Here is a 16104-nt window from a genome sequence, read left to right on the forward strand (position 1 = left end):
ATTACGCCTTAACGTTACCTTCGCTTGCAGTTTTTTGTTTAAGATAGGCTGCCAGGACTCGCCATTGTGCTACGTGTTGTCTATGAAAGGGGACTTAGGCATCTCTTAGGCTACTGCCCGCAGCATGACATCCAAGAAGAACCAGCGAAAAGAAATTTTGTACGATTACTGAGAAAACTCTTTAAAACTACGTCATTTTATTGAGCCGTGGCGGAATCACACTGGCGCGGAGATGTTGACAAAGGCTCTGAATTTCAATAACGTCCTCAGGATTGGTCGCCGTTGTATAACGCTGAGAAACTCAAATCGTTAATCCGGACACAGCAATTGTTTTCGCATGCTTGTTCTTTATTTCGTTTTAGCCTACGTAGTTTTCCCCATTTCTTTTCTTTTTTGGGCTAACACTATTATCCGCTTCGGAAGTATCAAGCCTACCCGTTTGTGAGGCTATCCTTTTCTATATTTATTCAAGGCTTTTCTCCCACTTTTGAGTCCCTGGTTGTCGCCCTGACGTCAGCCGCTTGAGAGCGGGGGACATGGTCATGCAAACGTAACGCCATGGGTGACGTCGATTCTGCTTCTTACGGTTAAGGGCCATCTTTCCGGTGTTCGCCACACCAGACAATGGGGAAGGTAACGTCAAAGACCAGCTTTCACGGTTCCCTACTCCCGTAAAGACGGTTTTAGCGCGACTGTCCTGCATTCGTTGTGAGCCAAAAACACGTCTGGTCTGCGAGGCCGCAAGAAAACAAGGTAAAGATTAGAGGAGAATTAACAGTCAGCAAGACTTCGTCCCCGTTGCTTTGAAACGCTGAGGCAAGGAATGTTGAGGCAGCGAGAAAAAGAAGGGAGCATTTTCGTTCACACGCAATTGCCAAGAACAGTGGCAGGACTGGGCGGGACTGGAGGGTCATTTATTGTAGACCTATGTGGCAGTGTTGGGCCATATGCTCCTCTGGGGTCTTTTAATGCGATGATCCAGCTCCCGACAGTATCAGCAGGGGTCGCACCATTGGTTCAAAGCTCCAGTCTCTTCGGTTTTGCGTTCCCGCCGCACCAGAACAAGCTGGCCTTCCCAGAAGACGCAGCCCTGCAGTTCCTTTAGTTGCTGTGCGTTGGGTGTTTGGTTTTCAGGATACCCGTTCTAACTGGGCATACACACGCGGTGTGATGAAGTGAACACTGGGGAACAGGGCAAAGTTAACCGATCTTGATGAAGCGCCTGTATTGAAAGATGAAGGCGCCTGTATTGGGGACCACAGTTTCTGGTATCCTGGCAAGTCCTCAGATAATCCTGTCTTCACTGTGCAACATGTTTATCTGCTGCCCTCACCCCTTCTCGCGGTTGCTCACGTCACAACAGTGAAAACAGCAGGCCACAAATCCCTCGTCACCCAGGTTTGAAGAAATTCGATCGTGCTATTGAAAACAAGCGTGAAAGGAATTGTTTAGTGATAACTCGAAGTTTTCAAAACGTTTGTTCTTATCGTTTTTAAACCTTGCGGCACGGTTCGACGGCGGGAAGCACGTATGAATGATCATCATCATCATCACCAGCCTGTCTACGCCCACTGCAGGGCAAAGGCCTCAGCAATTAAACTGCAATTATCATGGTCCTGTGATAACTACGATTAATTTAACCCCGCAAAATTCTCGTTCTCATCTGCCCATCTAACATCCGCCCCCTGCAACGCTTGCCTTCTCTAGGGGTCCACTCTGTTACCCTTAATGACCAACCGTTATCTTGCCTTCGCATTACATGCCCTGCCCACGTCCGTTTCTTTTTCTTAATTTCTACTAATATGTCCTTAACATGCGCATGTTCCCTGACCCACTACACTCTCTCATTGTCCCTTTATGTTACACCGATCATCTTCCGCTATGAATGGTATCAAGCAGCAACTAGCTGGTATAATTTTCACATTTCGTCTAGGAGTGCCAGCAAACGCCAGGATGGCCCATCTATAATCTCTACATTTAAGAGAGAATGGCCCAGCTGGCCAGCAAGAACTCTGCGATCAAGCTCTACCTGGTAAACAGGGCCTCCGCAACCGGTAAGGACTGAGGGATTGCGTACTGAGCATTCCTTCCACTGGGCGTGGGCCTTAACAACACAATACACCTGTTGTTCATGAAAGATCATTCACACTTTATATATGTATATATATATATATATATATATATATATATATATATATATATATATATATATATATATATATATATATATATATATATATATATATATATATATATATATATATATATATATATATATATATATATATATATATATATATATATATATATATATATATATATATATATACGTTGGTAACAATAGTTTTTTTAAGGGAAGAAATAACACAACAGTGGTTCTCCTTTATACTCGGTAAGAAATGTTTTATTACTTCACCGAATAGGTCATATTTCTACCCGGAAACAAAGTACCTAAAATAGTCCATACTTTTCAATCCATACATGACGCCTTTCGGCAAAAGTGGGTAAGCGCACCGCTGAAAACAAAAACTCCGGTATAATATTTACCCCATTCATTCTTTGCCTTTGAGCCCTCCATCAGGCGCTTTATCAAGCTTACCTTGAGGGCATCGTGGAAGGAATTAAAATCAAAGTTGTACAATTTTTTCCACCTCTGAAAGAAAATTTATACATATAACTTGATGCGTAGTGATTGTTTCAACGTAAAGACAATGTGGAAACCAGTAGCATGCTAATCAAGAAAAGGTAACAAGCTAACAGAATGACGATAAGCCGGAAGAACTGTGAGTTCTGGAGCTTAAGAGTGGAGCTTAAACGTGGCCATTGGAAGGGACTCGACTTTAGCAGATACGCTGTGTGGTAATGGATACCTTAAGAAAGGACAGTTTAATAGCGGGAAGCTAAAATCGGCAATAAAAGCAAGCCAGCTGGGGAAATATACAAAGAGGCTGCGAATGATACCAGGTGGGTGATTTACGGGAGAAGCTTAGCAGAGGGTGCGTGTGAACGAGTTAAAGGAATCACAGCATAGATGCACAAGGACCAAAAAACGAACGAGCGGCAACGGCTACACACGTAATTGAGTGTTATGCAATAATATTAAAAAAAATACCACCACCCTCTGCTCTAATAAATGTTTCTTCTCTCTCTCACCCAACCTCCCCGAAGGGAATCGTGAGGAAATGCGAATGCATTTCTTTTGCGCGAGAGTGCGCGGAATTTATAATTAATGAGGAGACGGTGATTTGTAGCGTAACCATTTATTTAACACCTGTTTGTGTTGCCGTACTTGACGGCCACGATCACTGCCTTGTGGTCGGTAAAGTGCACAGTCAAAGGGTCTTTGAGAAGCATGCGGGCGTGGGAGAGTGGGGCGAGCGTCGAGAGGAGAAGCACCGAAGCACCGCGCCTACCCTCGCCTGCACTCTCCCACGCACCCGGGAGCTCCGGCGAGCTCCCGCGATGCGAGCGCCCTCACACGCCCGAGCGCGCTTCTCCTCTCCACTCACTCACCGCTGATCCGCCCGCACCACCTGCTCCGGTTGCTAGGGGAGAGGAGGAGCGCCCGCGCTCGCAGCTGTTGCTATGGGAGAGGGGGTGAGAGCGGAGAGATAACACCTGCGGGCGCGTGGACGCCGCACGGCGCCTGACATGGCTCGACTAAGAAATGCATTCGCATTTAAAAATGTGTATACAAAAATTTTACCTTTCACTTACATATTAGAGTAGAAGAATAGGTCACTTGAAGTAGGGAAGTTTAACGAATGGAACTGTGTTGCCATACACTGCGGTAACATCAAACTCCATATACTCTCAGCCATACCCATGGTTGAGATTCACATTATACGGCGAACATCGCATTTTTATATCAAATGGTATTCACGCTGCTGTCATTCAAGAAATTTGCTTTTCTTGGCGGCACGGATTGGTCACTCGGGTGCGATATGGTAAAGCTGAACCACGGGTTTGCCTCAGGTGTAAAACTCGAATACAGTGGATTGTTTTACGTCGAAAGTACATAAACCCAGGGTTAGTTACTTTCAAAATGAGGCAGTCGGGCTTTTATTCAGGCTCTTTGCTCAAGATTTTTGCTTTATTTCGATCGCTTCAAATACGCGCAGACATGCTGACGCTGGCGCGCACACACACACGCACACACCTGGCCATGCACACCCACACTCACAGTCACACGTATACACACGCATACATCTTACTTAATATGTTATCTCTTTCCTGCAGCTTGGGAGATCCTTTCAAGCTTGCAGCTTGCTGTTTCTCTTAACCTTAAATCTGCACTAAATGAATAAAAATGTTTTATCGACGAATATAAAGTGTTTTCAGTGTATTAATACAGGCAACAGGCACCGTAATAATCTAGCCAAACATCACTAACACAATCACATTTAATCAAGCCCCACGCTGCCAAACGGAGCTGCAACTGAAATCACTCAAATGTTACCCACAAATTTATATTTACAAAGCCGGTTTTAATATGACAATAATGAATTTCTTACCGGAAACCCAAATTGGATCGCCTCACCGAACTTCGAAATGCACTTTTTCACCTCATTGTTTACGGCGATGTTGTTCTGTAAATAAACCAATTCGCACCGAACACAGATTAGGGCAATAAAGGTTTTAGCACGAAAGACTTCCCCCCTTCATCCATCAAGACATCCACAAGTCAATCTTCGGTACCAAATTATAATTTCTGTAAAAAAATAGAAGTGTAGTGATGTTTCAAATGAAAATACTTGGGGGTTAGGAAAACTCGAACAGAACCAGTGCGCGGTTCTACAGAGCACAGTATTTGTTTTGGTTCACAAGCAGTGACAACTTTTTTTAATGGAAAAAAGGGGAAGTATCTCATGGAGGAAAGCTTGACCATATCACTTCTCCAAAGAGTAAAAAAAACAAAGATGTGAAGCATAACCTGGCGTTTTGCGCTATTTCTTGTGCACAGATTAAATAGAGACACTTTAGAAATTGTATTGTTCTTTTAAGCGCTCATAGCTTTAACTTCACATTGAACACGCATTGAGAAACTTTGGAGCTTTCGCAACGTGCAGCTCTCCAAAACGCCTCCGTTCTTCAATTTTGATTGTATACATTTGTTTCCTTGCGCCTGTATATTCCCTCCTTTCAATCACTTGAATAGCGAGTGCCTATGACTTGCCTCCTTTATGCCACATGGAGCCGGAGGTGCCTGAAGGCAAACCCTTTATTCGGGTTTCACGGGTGATCATGGATGGCGTATGAGATACACTACATTATGCATACGTGAAGACCCAAAATTAAAAACAGTAGGCTTCAGTGTTAGAACGCGGAACAACACACTTTTTTAATATGTTTGAGTGTAAATTCTAGTACAGTGTAGGGCATTTTTAGGGGATATTTACTCTCTTTATCACTGTCACATACGTTTAGAAACATACGAAGGGAAATTTTCTGTCCGTGCAAGTTTTATATTAGTGTCAACGAGACATGTCTTGAATATTCATCTTCAAAATGGATCTGAAAAAGTTCATTTCTGTGCAGTCGTGGAACTTGATGGAACCACAACAGCAAGTAGGTTGGGAAGAGGCACGCGCAATGATCCGGTGCAGCTCCAATGAAGTTAGAATAAACCATTGTTCTCCCTTTTATCATTTGATTTGCGCACTATTTTTTCCCCGGTATGAAGGTTCCCCCAGTACTCTGGGCGAATCTGGAATTAAAGTATCTGGAATGTACAATAGTAAATGCATGTGTTTGCAACGGGCGGGTAAATGGGTTGACATGTGGCAGGCTATCCGCCGCAAAACTATTATTTATAGACATGCCCAAGCGACTACAGGTGTGTATAGAGGGGGAGGAATAGAGAAGAGCAAGTATAGTGGTACGGCGCTTTTAGTGATGTATTTTTTATATCATATTGCGTTTCTGTAAGAACGCATGTATTTTTATTTTATACCGTTACAAACCGACCACGCTGAAAACGCCTGCATCAGCAGTGATTTCTCTCTATGGACAGACGGTTCGGGAATCTGGTTGGTCTATTGTAATATACAATAGTTGGCTCATATTTCGCCGTTATTTTGAAAGCGGAAATCGCCCACCTTTTTTAAAGGCGCCTTAATAATTGTTTGTAATTACACATAAAATATTGATTGTAATTTAGTAACGCCTCGTTTCTTTTTTTCTTTCTGGAACGTAGCCGAGAGCCGCGCACAAATAAAATAGCGTACCTAAAATAGTATTCATAGAAAGGTCGTAACTTCAAAATAATTTGCGCAATATTCAAGAACGTGAGAACAAAACACAATTAGGGAGACAGGGAAGACTAGTTACGTGAGGGATTCTTTACATTTTATTTGAAGGGATGCAATGTTCTATGTCTGATGGAGGTTTGCCATGATTCGGTCTTGTTTTGTTGCAAAAATGTCTTCGTCACCAGGGGATGTGGGTTTCCTCTTTGCGTCGTTTTCATCTCTCAGTCTATTCGATTGAGATGCTCGGCCAATCCCTTTGATTACCCGAACATATACGCTACTAGCGTAGACATGCTTTACTACTTCAGCTTTTAGCAATCTAAAGTATGATTTATGGACAGCATTGCGATTGAGTCCTCTTATTACCATCATCCTGATTCGTTCTACTTTGCATCGTTATCTTCTTCCCTCTGGTTTTTTTTTCTTCCATCAGGGTATGGGCAGCTACCGACGAAGGGTATTGTTTTCTATCTCGCCCCTGTAAGCCTTAAATATGCGCCGTTGCCTTGAATGGACTTTGCGAATTCAGCAACCATCTGGCTGAAATAAGCCCTGGAGGCCTCAATACTTTTCTTTAAGGCACGTATACGCGTAAGTCGAACTCTGCGGCGCGTCGACTAAGTTCAGCTACGGCCAGCTGAAGCTACGGGTTGGGGGCTGTAACGTTTCTAAGTCAATGCCGGCTGGGTACTTCTCTTTCAGGGGCACCGTGCAGTGGTTAGCTTTCAACACTAGCGCAGTCTTCTTGACCAACCGCGGCTTTTCACACTTGTGTGTTGGGTATGCGCCCAGAACTTTTACCTCTTGTGTTTTCGGCATTTTTAAATCGAAAAAAATCTTAACTAAGTTGTACGCATTCTTTCGGTTAGTAGAAGTGGTTTGAAAGTTTTTGTTAAGTTTACCTGCGCCGATGAGCCGATCACCACGTTAAATTAAGGTTGTGCAATGTGCCGGAAGTGCTCTTCCCGCTCTGACTTGGAAACAAAATACCCCAAGGCTTGGCGATGGAGAATGGGATGCGCGCTGCACCACCATTCTGCAGGACTGGGTTCCAATCGAACAGCCAATTTTTTTCCTCCTTGTCTTTGCTTCCATTTTGTTTCTTTTTCGGCTATATTGATGGCTGTCTATCGGTCCCACCGACACTGGAGACGCCAGTTTTGTCTAATGGGCCTTTCTTTCCTTTCGAATTTCCTTTCGCATTTCTTTATTCCTTGCGCATTTGATATAAGGTATCAACAACGGCAAGGATAGGACTTAGAAGGGCACCGTACTGTGCGGCTGCGCTTTTTAGTCTAACGCAATTATTTCTGTGTTTCCTCAAGGCTGTCGTTGCGGGCGTTTCTGCAAAAAACAACGTGTACACTCGCGCCTCGTCACTGCTTTTCCTTCAAGGAATGAAGTAGTTGACATCCCTTTCGGCTACTGATTCACTAGCTGGGAACAAAAATTTTGGAGACACGGTATCATTAAGAAAGAAAAACATTATACTTACTTTGGAGGTGTCCTCTACAAGACTGTAACACAATCTCCATGCTGCACACATTTTGTTTCCTTCCTTTATGAAAAGTTGGAATGGTTATGAAATACTTCGTGATTTCTAACAAAAGTTGTGGTTTTGAAATTTCACTCGTACATTATTAATTATTCGAGTGTTTTATGGGAGAAAACGTATTTGGTGCCCCAAAAAGTAGGTTGTAAGTTTGTAAATAAGGAAGGTACGCTCATATTGGCGTTTTTTTTCAGGTGATAAGCATATATTTTGCCCTTAATTTACATAAACATTTTTTAAAAGCAAAAGAACCGAATCCGTAACCGCACCAAGTCATGAAACGTAATACGTGCATACAAGACCGATGAAACACTACACAAGGAATCATGTATTTGCTTTCCTAGACACAGTTTAAAGTGGCTGCAATTGTAGAGAAATTGGTCTGTGTTTTGAGTTTGGGCAGGGTTTCTTCGCAAACCTATCATTTCCTGAGGAATACGAGAATATTACCGAGTTTGAAACCTTGTCGCAAAAAAAAAAATGGGCTCGTTAAGTTTGAAAAACGCTGTTTTAAGACTCTGCGCCTTGAGTGTGAAGTTGGCAATATTGCTAAGGAGGAATACCGGCATTGACAATTAGCACGTGTTTCGCCAAATATTTGTCGGATTACAAAAACTGAGCACGTACGTCGTGCTCATTTTGGTCAACAGCCGTCTCGTACCTAAAAAGTGGCATCCGTGGCCACCCTACTTTGGTGGGTGCGACACATAAACTCCTAAGTTGTTCTCGTTCAGCTATAATCATTGTCCTTTAAACGACGTTAAGGGTGATGTTATCAAGATACACAAAAAATTGAGACCTACCACGTGTACAAATGCAATACGAGCGCTAATAAAAAATGCATGGTGGGCGCACAGTAACAGGCGAACCGAACTGCGCCTTTAAAAGGTAAGAATCACAATTGTAAAAAAATGCATCCGTGGTAACCACCTTTCCCCACTCCCAAAAACAGTAAATGCGTCGTCTGAGAGCACTCTCCACTGCTGAATCCTGCCATGTGAAATCTCTCTCGTTGGACATGAAGACTCAGGCTCCGTTAAGGAGCAAACGTCGTTCATGTCCCTGCTGGTCTTTTTTTTTTTCTTGAGGTCCCAAGCGAAGCCCCAGTCCTGCTAACCTTGGAAAGGGTTGGGCCCCCCGCACTGACACTTTACACGTGTCATTAGATATTGCACACGCGCAACTCGTAATTCGAATCAAAGAACTATCTTTGGGATGCAGCAAGAATATTCGGTTGACTTGGAAGACAGCAACGCTTATACTAGCATGTTCAGAACAGCTATGGCCTCAAGTAAGAAATGCAATGATTGGTCGCTGTGTGAACGCGCAAATTTAGAATCTTTCCTGCCGCAGTCTACCATCACATTTTTTGATGGACGCCCTTGCAAAGATATTTGCTACTCGTGGCTGACAGCTTGAATCCCAACATCATAGCGCTTGGCGTCGTTTTTGAAGACACTGTTCAGTAATGGTAGTCACATAAACAAAAAGGGATTAATACGCCGATGATAATTAACAGCTTTGAACCTTCTCAGCAGTATTTTCGTCTTTAAAGGGGCCATGCAGACCAGACAAAAGAAAAGTTTGGTTCATTCGAAATACTGCCCCATTTGAATAATACTGACGCCACTTTTAACGCACACTTCGCTCGAATAAGCTATATAATTAGGAAAAAATGGAATGGCCATGTGACCCACTAAATTATTTGCCGCAAGGGAACCTATGATGTCATAGGTGCCCAGCTGTGAGATAGGCTGAGGCCGGCAAAAGCAAACGCAAAATAGGCGCGGTTTACAGGCTTGCCGAAGGAGCTATTTGCGCTTAAACGTAATGCATATGCATTTTAAAGCAGTGAGAATGTTACGGTAAACAATGAAAGTTACGAAAATACATGTAATTATAGACGTGCCGATGCGCAGTCTTGTTGGTACTGGGCGCACTATGCTTATTTTAGCTGCACAGCAGTCCGCCGCTTTGGAGTTGTCTTGCACGACACTGACCGATTAGCGTAAGCGAAGTGGTCTTAAGTGACCCTGCTTGTCGAGCACACACCATGTTTCACGAAACGAGTACTTTCTACAGTAACAAAAACAAGCCGTGTGCAAGTGCGGTCAAACACAAAGCAACGGCGCTCAACGGCCATCTCGGAGGACTGACGGCAAACAAGGCTGCAGAGCTAAATAACGCAGTGGAAGTTCGTTGAATACGCACACTTATGATTACGTTGTTAACATCACGGAAACTTGATTTCGCAGGAGAATCAAAATTTTCGCCTAAATTGAGTAATCTCTCAATAAATACTGCATCATTTCCTGCCGGACGAGCGCTGGTTGCACAATAAAACGCGAAATCTTTCGAATAAAACAAACTTGTATTTTGTCTGCATGGTCTTTAGTTTTGCACATTACCCGTATAAATGCTTGGCTGATATTGAGTCGCATCGTTTCATTCCTGCAAGACCAAAATATCCGGTTTGCCACTGCAGCTGTTTTCGCATTGTCCAGTACATCTGAAATTGAAATGAGACGCAGGAGCACATTTGGAGTAATGTTTACTTTTCCCATAAACCATTTTTTTTATCACGAGTGCAGACAGACATTGCTTTCACTATTGCTCTAAAATTGGGAGCAGCGGGTTAACACGGCACACATTGATGTTTTTAGTTGACACCATAACCTAAATACGTTCTGTGCACGGAAAAATCGTTTCGTAATGAAATTTTTATATAAGTACAAACACTGTGTATAAATAGTGTCACTACCCCCCCCCCCCACCCCATTGTCTCAACAAACCAATACCGCCGTCTCAAGTGCCCTCAGTGAAGCCGATCGAAGGAACCTAAAATTTACGGGGTGACCATAAAGAAATGTCCAGAAATGTGATCGCGGCTTTCCATCATTCCAAGAGGTCGCAATCAATTGCGTTTTCAGCCAACGCTTTCGAGATGCCCGCGGAGTAATAGCTGTTTTGAAATTCTGATATTGTTTATTTGTTTTCGAAAAGACACTCACCACATCGACGAAAAAGCGCGCGGTCACAACAAAAATACTTCTCACGCCGTGGAACTTCTCGAAAACTGATGACATTCGTTTTGAGAGCGTAGGATAATGTCCCCATTTTGTTCAAAATCCTTTACCGCTTTATGAAAACAATCGCTGGTATTGAGGGAAATTTGTGTAATGATACAATCTTGTAACTGTGTAATCGGGTAGCCACCGTTATGAAAAATCGACATAACCATCCGGAACCTGTATTTGTGTTGCCTTTTGATTCTGTGGAATATTTGTAAAACTGTAGGGAACAAAACAGCTCAGCAGATTCTGAAAAATACAAAAAAATTGCCCCCACCTCCCCGAAGGGAATCGTGAGGAAGTGCGAATGCATTTCTTGCGCCGAGAGTACACGGCGTAGTAATTCTGCCATCGCCTTGAGAGGCGCAGTACCGGCGAGGGGGAGCTGTCAGGCGAGGGGAGAGGCGCGCGCCGAGGGTGAGTGCAAACCTAACGGGGGGAGAGGCACGCCAGCTGCAGAGCATGTGACGTCACGGCGCGAGGAGAGGGGGAGCAGACGCAAAGGCGCCAGCGCGCGGTCACGTGGGAGTGTGACGTCACGGCGCGAGGAGCGGTGCGGGAGCCGGCGCGGGCGCGCGCAGCCACAGCGCGCGCGCGCGGGTCACGTGGGGTGTGACGTCGCTGCGCCGTTGCTACAGACGCTCCTCTCCGCTCCTCGCGCCGTTGCTAGGGGAGAGGAGGAGGAGCAATGCGGACGGCGGATTCAGGGTCGCTTATAAAGTGCATCGCACTTAAAACACGCACAGTGATATGATCGTAAATAGGTCTTTTTAAAGACGATGGTGTCCCTTGGGCTACTTAAATGCAGAAATTTTGGTTTGTCTGTCTGTCTGTCTGTGACTCAATTCTGGCACCCGGCCAACGTGAAACAAAGTCTGCGCATTAGTATCATATGCCCACAGCCAAATGTCAACGTCTAAGTCCGGTGTCAATGTTCATACTTGTCAACATTGTTGAACAACAACCAGACATTACGCAAGTATAAAGCAGAATATCAATACATAAGTGGTATTTACCATGTTACTTTACAAAAAACATTTTGTATGCTTGATTTTTGCGAAATGAAATACTACATCCACTGCAGAAAAAAATACACACCTTCGCCTGCTGTCGCCGCCACCACTATAGCCTCTGGCAGCATTTTAAGAAATCAAGCGGCAACAGTTAAGAAAGATCCCACTAGATAGGTTCCACATTCTGCTTACAACGCACGTGGTGGACGGAAACGTGGTTTTATAAACGTTGAAGTGGTGCGCCTCGATTCACGCGCGTCTGCGCCATGTAGCAGCGCTGACATTGAGGCGCCCGGCCTGGCACAGTCGAACGCGTTAAAGTTAAAATTTGCGTGTTTACCTTGGGAGGAGGGCCACAGAGAAGGAACAGCATGAGAGGTAAGCGGGAAAGCGAAGAGAGGCATTTACATGGCAAATGTCGACGCTTTCGTCGACATTTGCAACGACAGGAGTAGATACGCTGCCATTTCTTTTGTCGGGTCCTTTGTTTGTATAGCTGTATTAAATACTCAGATATCTACCAACTCACCCAAACTACACTTGGTGTGTTGCTGTTATAAAATCAAGGCATTGTTTGCGGTTATAAGTAAAGTTTGGAGTAGTGATGTTTTATTTATGGAGTACTTAACAAATTATTGACATTTTTTCCGCTTAACGGCGACATTAGCAGTGCGTAATTCGCGGCTGTCTGTATTCTCCACACCGGTACAAAAAATACAGGAGCTGAGTGCGTTTAATTACACATAGCAAGTGCGACCCGCTGTTGCGAAAAGGCTGAGAATTAATTTCGGCCACCGAGTACTATTTCAAGCGCGCCTAGATATCAGCCCACGGCCTGATGTTGTAATCTCCCCCTAACCGTAACCGTAACATCTGCAGTTGGCGTCTGAGATGTTTTTGCAGGCTATCTCCTCCTCCTCTTTTTGCAGAGAAGAATAGTAGTTTAACCGCTACTCTACCAGCGGTAGCAGTTATTGACATATTGCGATTTTAGCTCACAACACAAAAATCAAGGCAGAACGGCGAATGCTTTATAGCTGTGACGTTGCTCCTTTTTGTCTACAAAACTTGCCCAAAGAAACAACGAAAGTATCAGAATAGCATATAGCAAAGTTTTCCGCAATTCTTCTTAGCACCGATTCTAAATATTACACTGAGTCTTTGGATGCACAGTAGGAATGGCGAAAGAGATGTATTGTCGCTATGAACATACTACCATTCTTACCTGCGGATTTGCAGAGTTGTCCAATTCATTAGCTTACGAAAGGCGTACAGAGTTCAAACATACCTTCGTCGTGGGGTCTAGCCCTATCTTTCTACCCATTTTGGTAACCCTTTTATGAAAGCACAGTTTCTACAGCACACTTGAAGCAAATGCCCAGCCCGGTTTTTCTTTCCGAAGCTTTACTTACTGAGAGGACCTCCGCACCATTCGAAGGGCTCGGGTATTGAAGCGGGCTTTGAAAAAGCCAAGCCTAGAAAGATCCACTGGATAGAAAAAATCCCCATACTTGGCACAACGGCGCTTCACCTGCTTCGTATGGTGGGGACTTCAACGCTTTTATGTGCTCGCTGTATCAGTGTAGTCGTCGAAAATTTTGAACTTCGGCGAGTTTGTACATGTCAAGGTGAAACAGAGCTATATTAAGAAACAGTAAGAAAAGACAGACACAGCCACGCGTGAAGCCGTGTTTCCTAAGGTCTCCCCATAAATCAGCGACACGCATGCCTTGTGTACGTAGAACGGTATGGCAGCTTGCGGCAATTAAATAAAGGTATCTGGCTGAGAAGGATCCATGGTAATGGATGTATAGCAGTCGTCGCTATTTTATGTATTCTTTCTGATTAGCTATATGCCATCCGCTTGTTTCGACGGAAAGTTTTTTTTTTCCCCAAAAATTTGGTTCTCGGCTTCAACGAAATATTATTACTGCACTGAGATTCCACTTGAAAAACCTTGCAGCCAGTGTGTGCATCTAAGGGTGGCCATAATGTTCTATCGGCATTCAGCCACTCTTCCTCGTGGCATAGTAAGAGTGTAGTCAAAGGTCAGCTAAAACGGGCAGCTTGTTATCTGCATGCGTTATGCGTACTGGTTTCTGACATTTCGTTTCAATCAGAAACCTGTGCGCAGGTGATAGCTCCCTATTTTTAACTCCCACATTTGTATCGATATTTCTCTTTACCCCCACTGTTGTTTTGATAAAAAAAAAGAAAAATGGACTTTTGTGAGACCATGTACGGCACATTCCGCGGAAACAATATAATGGTAAGGGCACTTCTTGCCCTTACATTCGAAGGACAGACAACAATAGGCAGAATGAGAAAGCGAAAAATATTGACGAGAGTGTTTCAAAAGGGTAAACTTCAAAGACGATTATTAGAAAACTTAGCAACCGATCATCCAAAACTGACAGCATACTCTTAATCGACAAAATATGTTGCGTCTTTCCACTGTAATTCAATGTCATTTCCCTTCTGACTACTGCTTTGAAAGCGTCATAATGGGGCAGTATATTTAAGGGATAATGACAGCACCGTAGGAGTAAAGGGGTGCTTAAGCTGCAGAAAGCGATTTTTATATTCTTTTGCGGAAGTTTTCAGTGTACTCGGCTATTTATTGACCGTGCTATTTGCTTTTGCCGACAACAGCGCGCGTTTAACACAACAGCCAGTATAACCTTACACGGCAGCTTATGGATCATATATAGTTGGAAAGATAACTTTTAGTGAAGATTCAATCGATAACCGAGTAATCTTTCCTAACTATACGACGTCACAATCTTGAAGCGAGCCTCAACCACGAGAGATAAATTTCCTCTGGGCAGCTAAACGTGCTTACGTGCACTGAAGGCGAACGTTTAGCGACACGTACTAGCAATGTCTTCACTGCTACATTGTAATTTCGGCTTTTTTGGTTTCCTGCCTTTGTACGTTGGCGCGAATTACTTCGACTGGCTTCGTTTCTTCTACTCAAATGGTATAACGTTCATTTTGCACTTGGCAGCACTATTATAAAACTATTACGTTCCCAAATAATGTTCTCCTGCATTTTGTGAAGCGGACACGTTGGCCTTTTGAGCATCTCATTCCTAGCGAATCTTCAGGTAGATATGCGGGGCAATGAGAGGAACACCAACGACGACAACGTTTGTTCTCAGATCGCAACGTATACTGAGATAGCAGAGTGGTAGCGCATCGGGCTACTACATGCTGCTACTGTGAAGGAAACCCTGGTGCAGATCCTATGGGATCACAAATCATCTGAGGGGAAATCTTAAGTGCCCCATGTTCCAAAAAACCGGCGCCGTTTTTATTGTTGTAGTTGTCCGCAAAGAAAAGGCCGCCGCCTAAAGAGTAAATAAATAAAACAAACCGGCAGGGACATGATTTCGGACCGGTGCGATGGGTTTGTACCTTTGCGATGGCTGAGTGGTACCGCACTCGCCTCGTACGTGAAAGGTGCCAGGTTCGAAGCCAAGTGCCACCGGTCACACCTGGCCTAGTGTCCACCTTAAACAGAGATTCACGACAGGAAGCTGCTTTTATACAATCTAGGGGTCCCTGACCATTCTCAACCAAGTGGTAACGCCCCCCCCCCCCCCCCCCCCCCCCGCCAACTACCTCACCACACTTGGAAGAGTGAATGAGTATGGCGGTTTTCTTGCCAGAGACGGTAACCGTGTTGGGCCTCCGCCATGGCTGTTAAATTCACCATGTTCCGCCTTGTGCCTTGTGGTGCCTGAAAACTACACTAAAATAGGTACAACCGACTTTCCGGTTCGACGTTCTGCCTTTGGGCGAGGCTATAACGCTTGAGAAGTTGACCTGGCTTGTACAAAAAACCGCCCTATAGAAGGGGGTGACTGAAAAAACGAATTTTTTAAAGGCACCTGTGGTCACAAACAGAGCATTATCGTGCCTACTAGTGCAGCTCTCAGCTAAGCCCTCCCAAATAATGCTACATCTTCCCAAACGTCAGTGCCTTTTTACATAAAAGGACATTCCTTTCTGCCTTGTTGTGCCCATTCTTTTTTCCCAAGAATTGACATGATATTTCATTTGCCGTGAACATTATTGCAATGTGTGTAACACGCCCCGGATACTAGTAGTTGTAAAACGTGTCTTCGTTGCATGCATATATGTTGTCTTTGCTCCCATCGCTGTTGCCGAAGTTATTTTTCCATCGGTACGGTCCCCTTAGCATTAAGAAAAGG

General features: G+C 44.1%; 1 long non-coding RNA gene across 1 annotated transcript; it reads right to left on the bottom strand.

Annotated features, from left to right (window-relative positions):
* Positions 1-2378: 2378 nt before the first annotated feature.
* LOC144144573 (uncharacterized) lies at positions 2379-13438 on the bottom strand. Its single transcript, XR_013317276.1, has 6 exons — positions 13300-13438; positions 10212-10312; positions 7747-7809; positions 4515-4589; positions 2600-2653; positions 2379-2516 (listed from the first exon to the last, which is right to left on the bottom strand). It is a non-coding gene; the product is annotated as an uncharacterized LOC144144573 (long non-coding RNA).
* Positions 13439-16104: the final 2666 nt, after the last annotated feature.

This window comes from Haemaphysalis longicornis, unplaced genomic scaffold (genome assembly GCF_048455015.1).
Source record: "Haemaphysalis longicornis isolate Haplotype H1 unplaced genomic scaffold, Haemaphysalis longicornis Haplotype H1 scaffold_7, whole genome shotgun sequence".
In the NCBI taxonomy this organism is placed as follows: Eukaryota; Metazoa; Arthropoda; class Arachnida; order Ixodida; family Ixodidae; genus Haemaphysalis; species Haemaphysalis longicornis.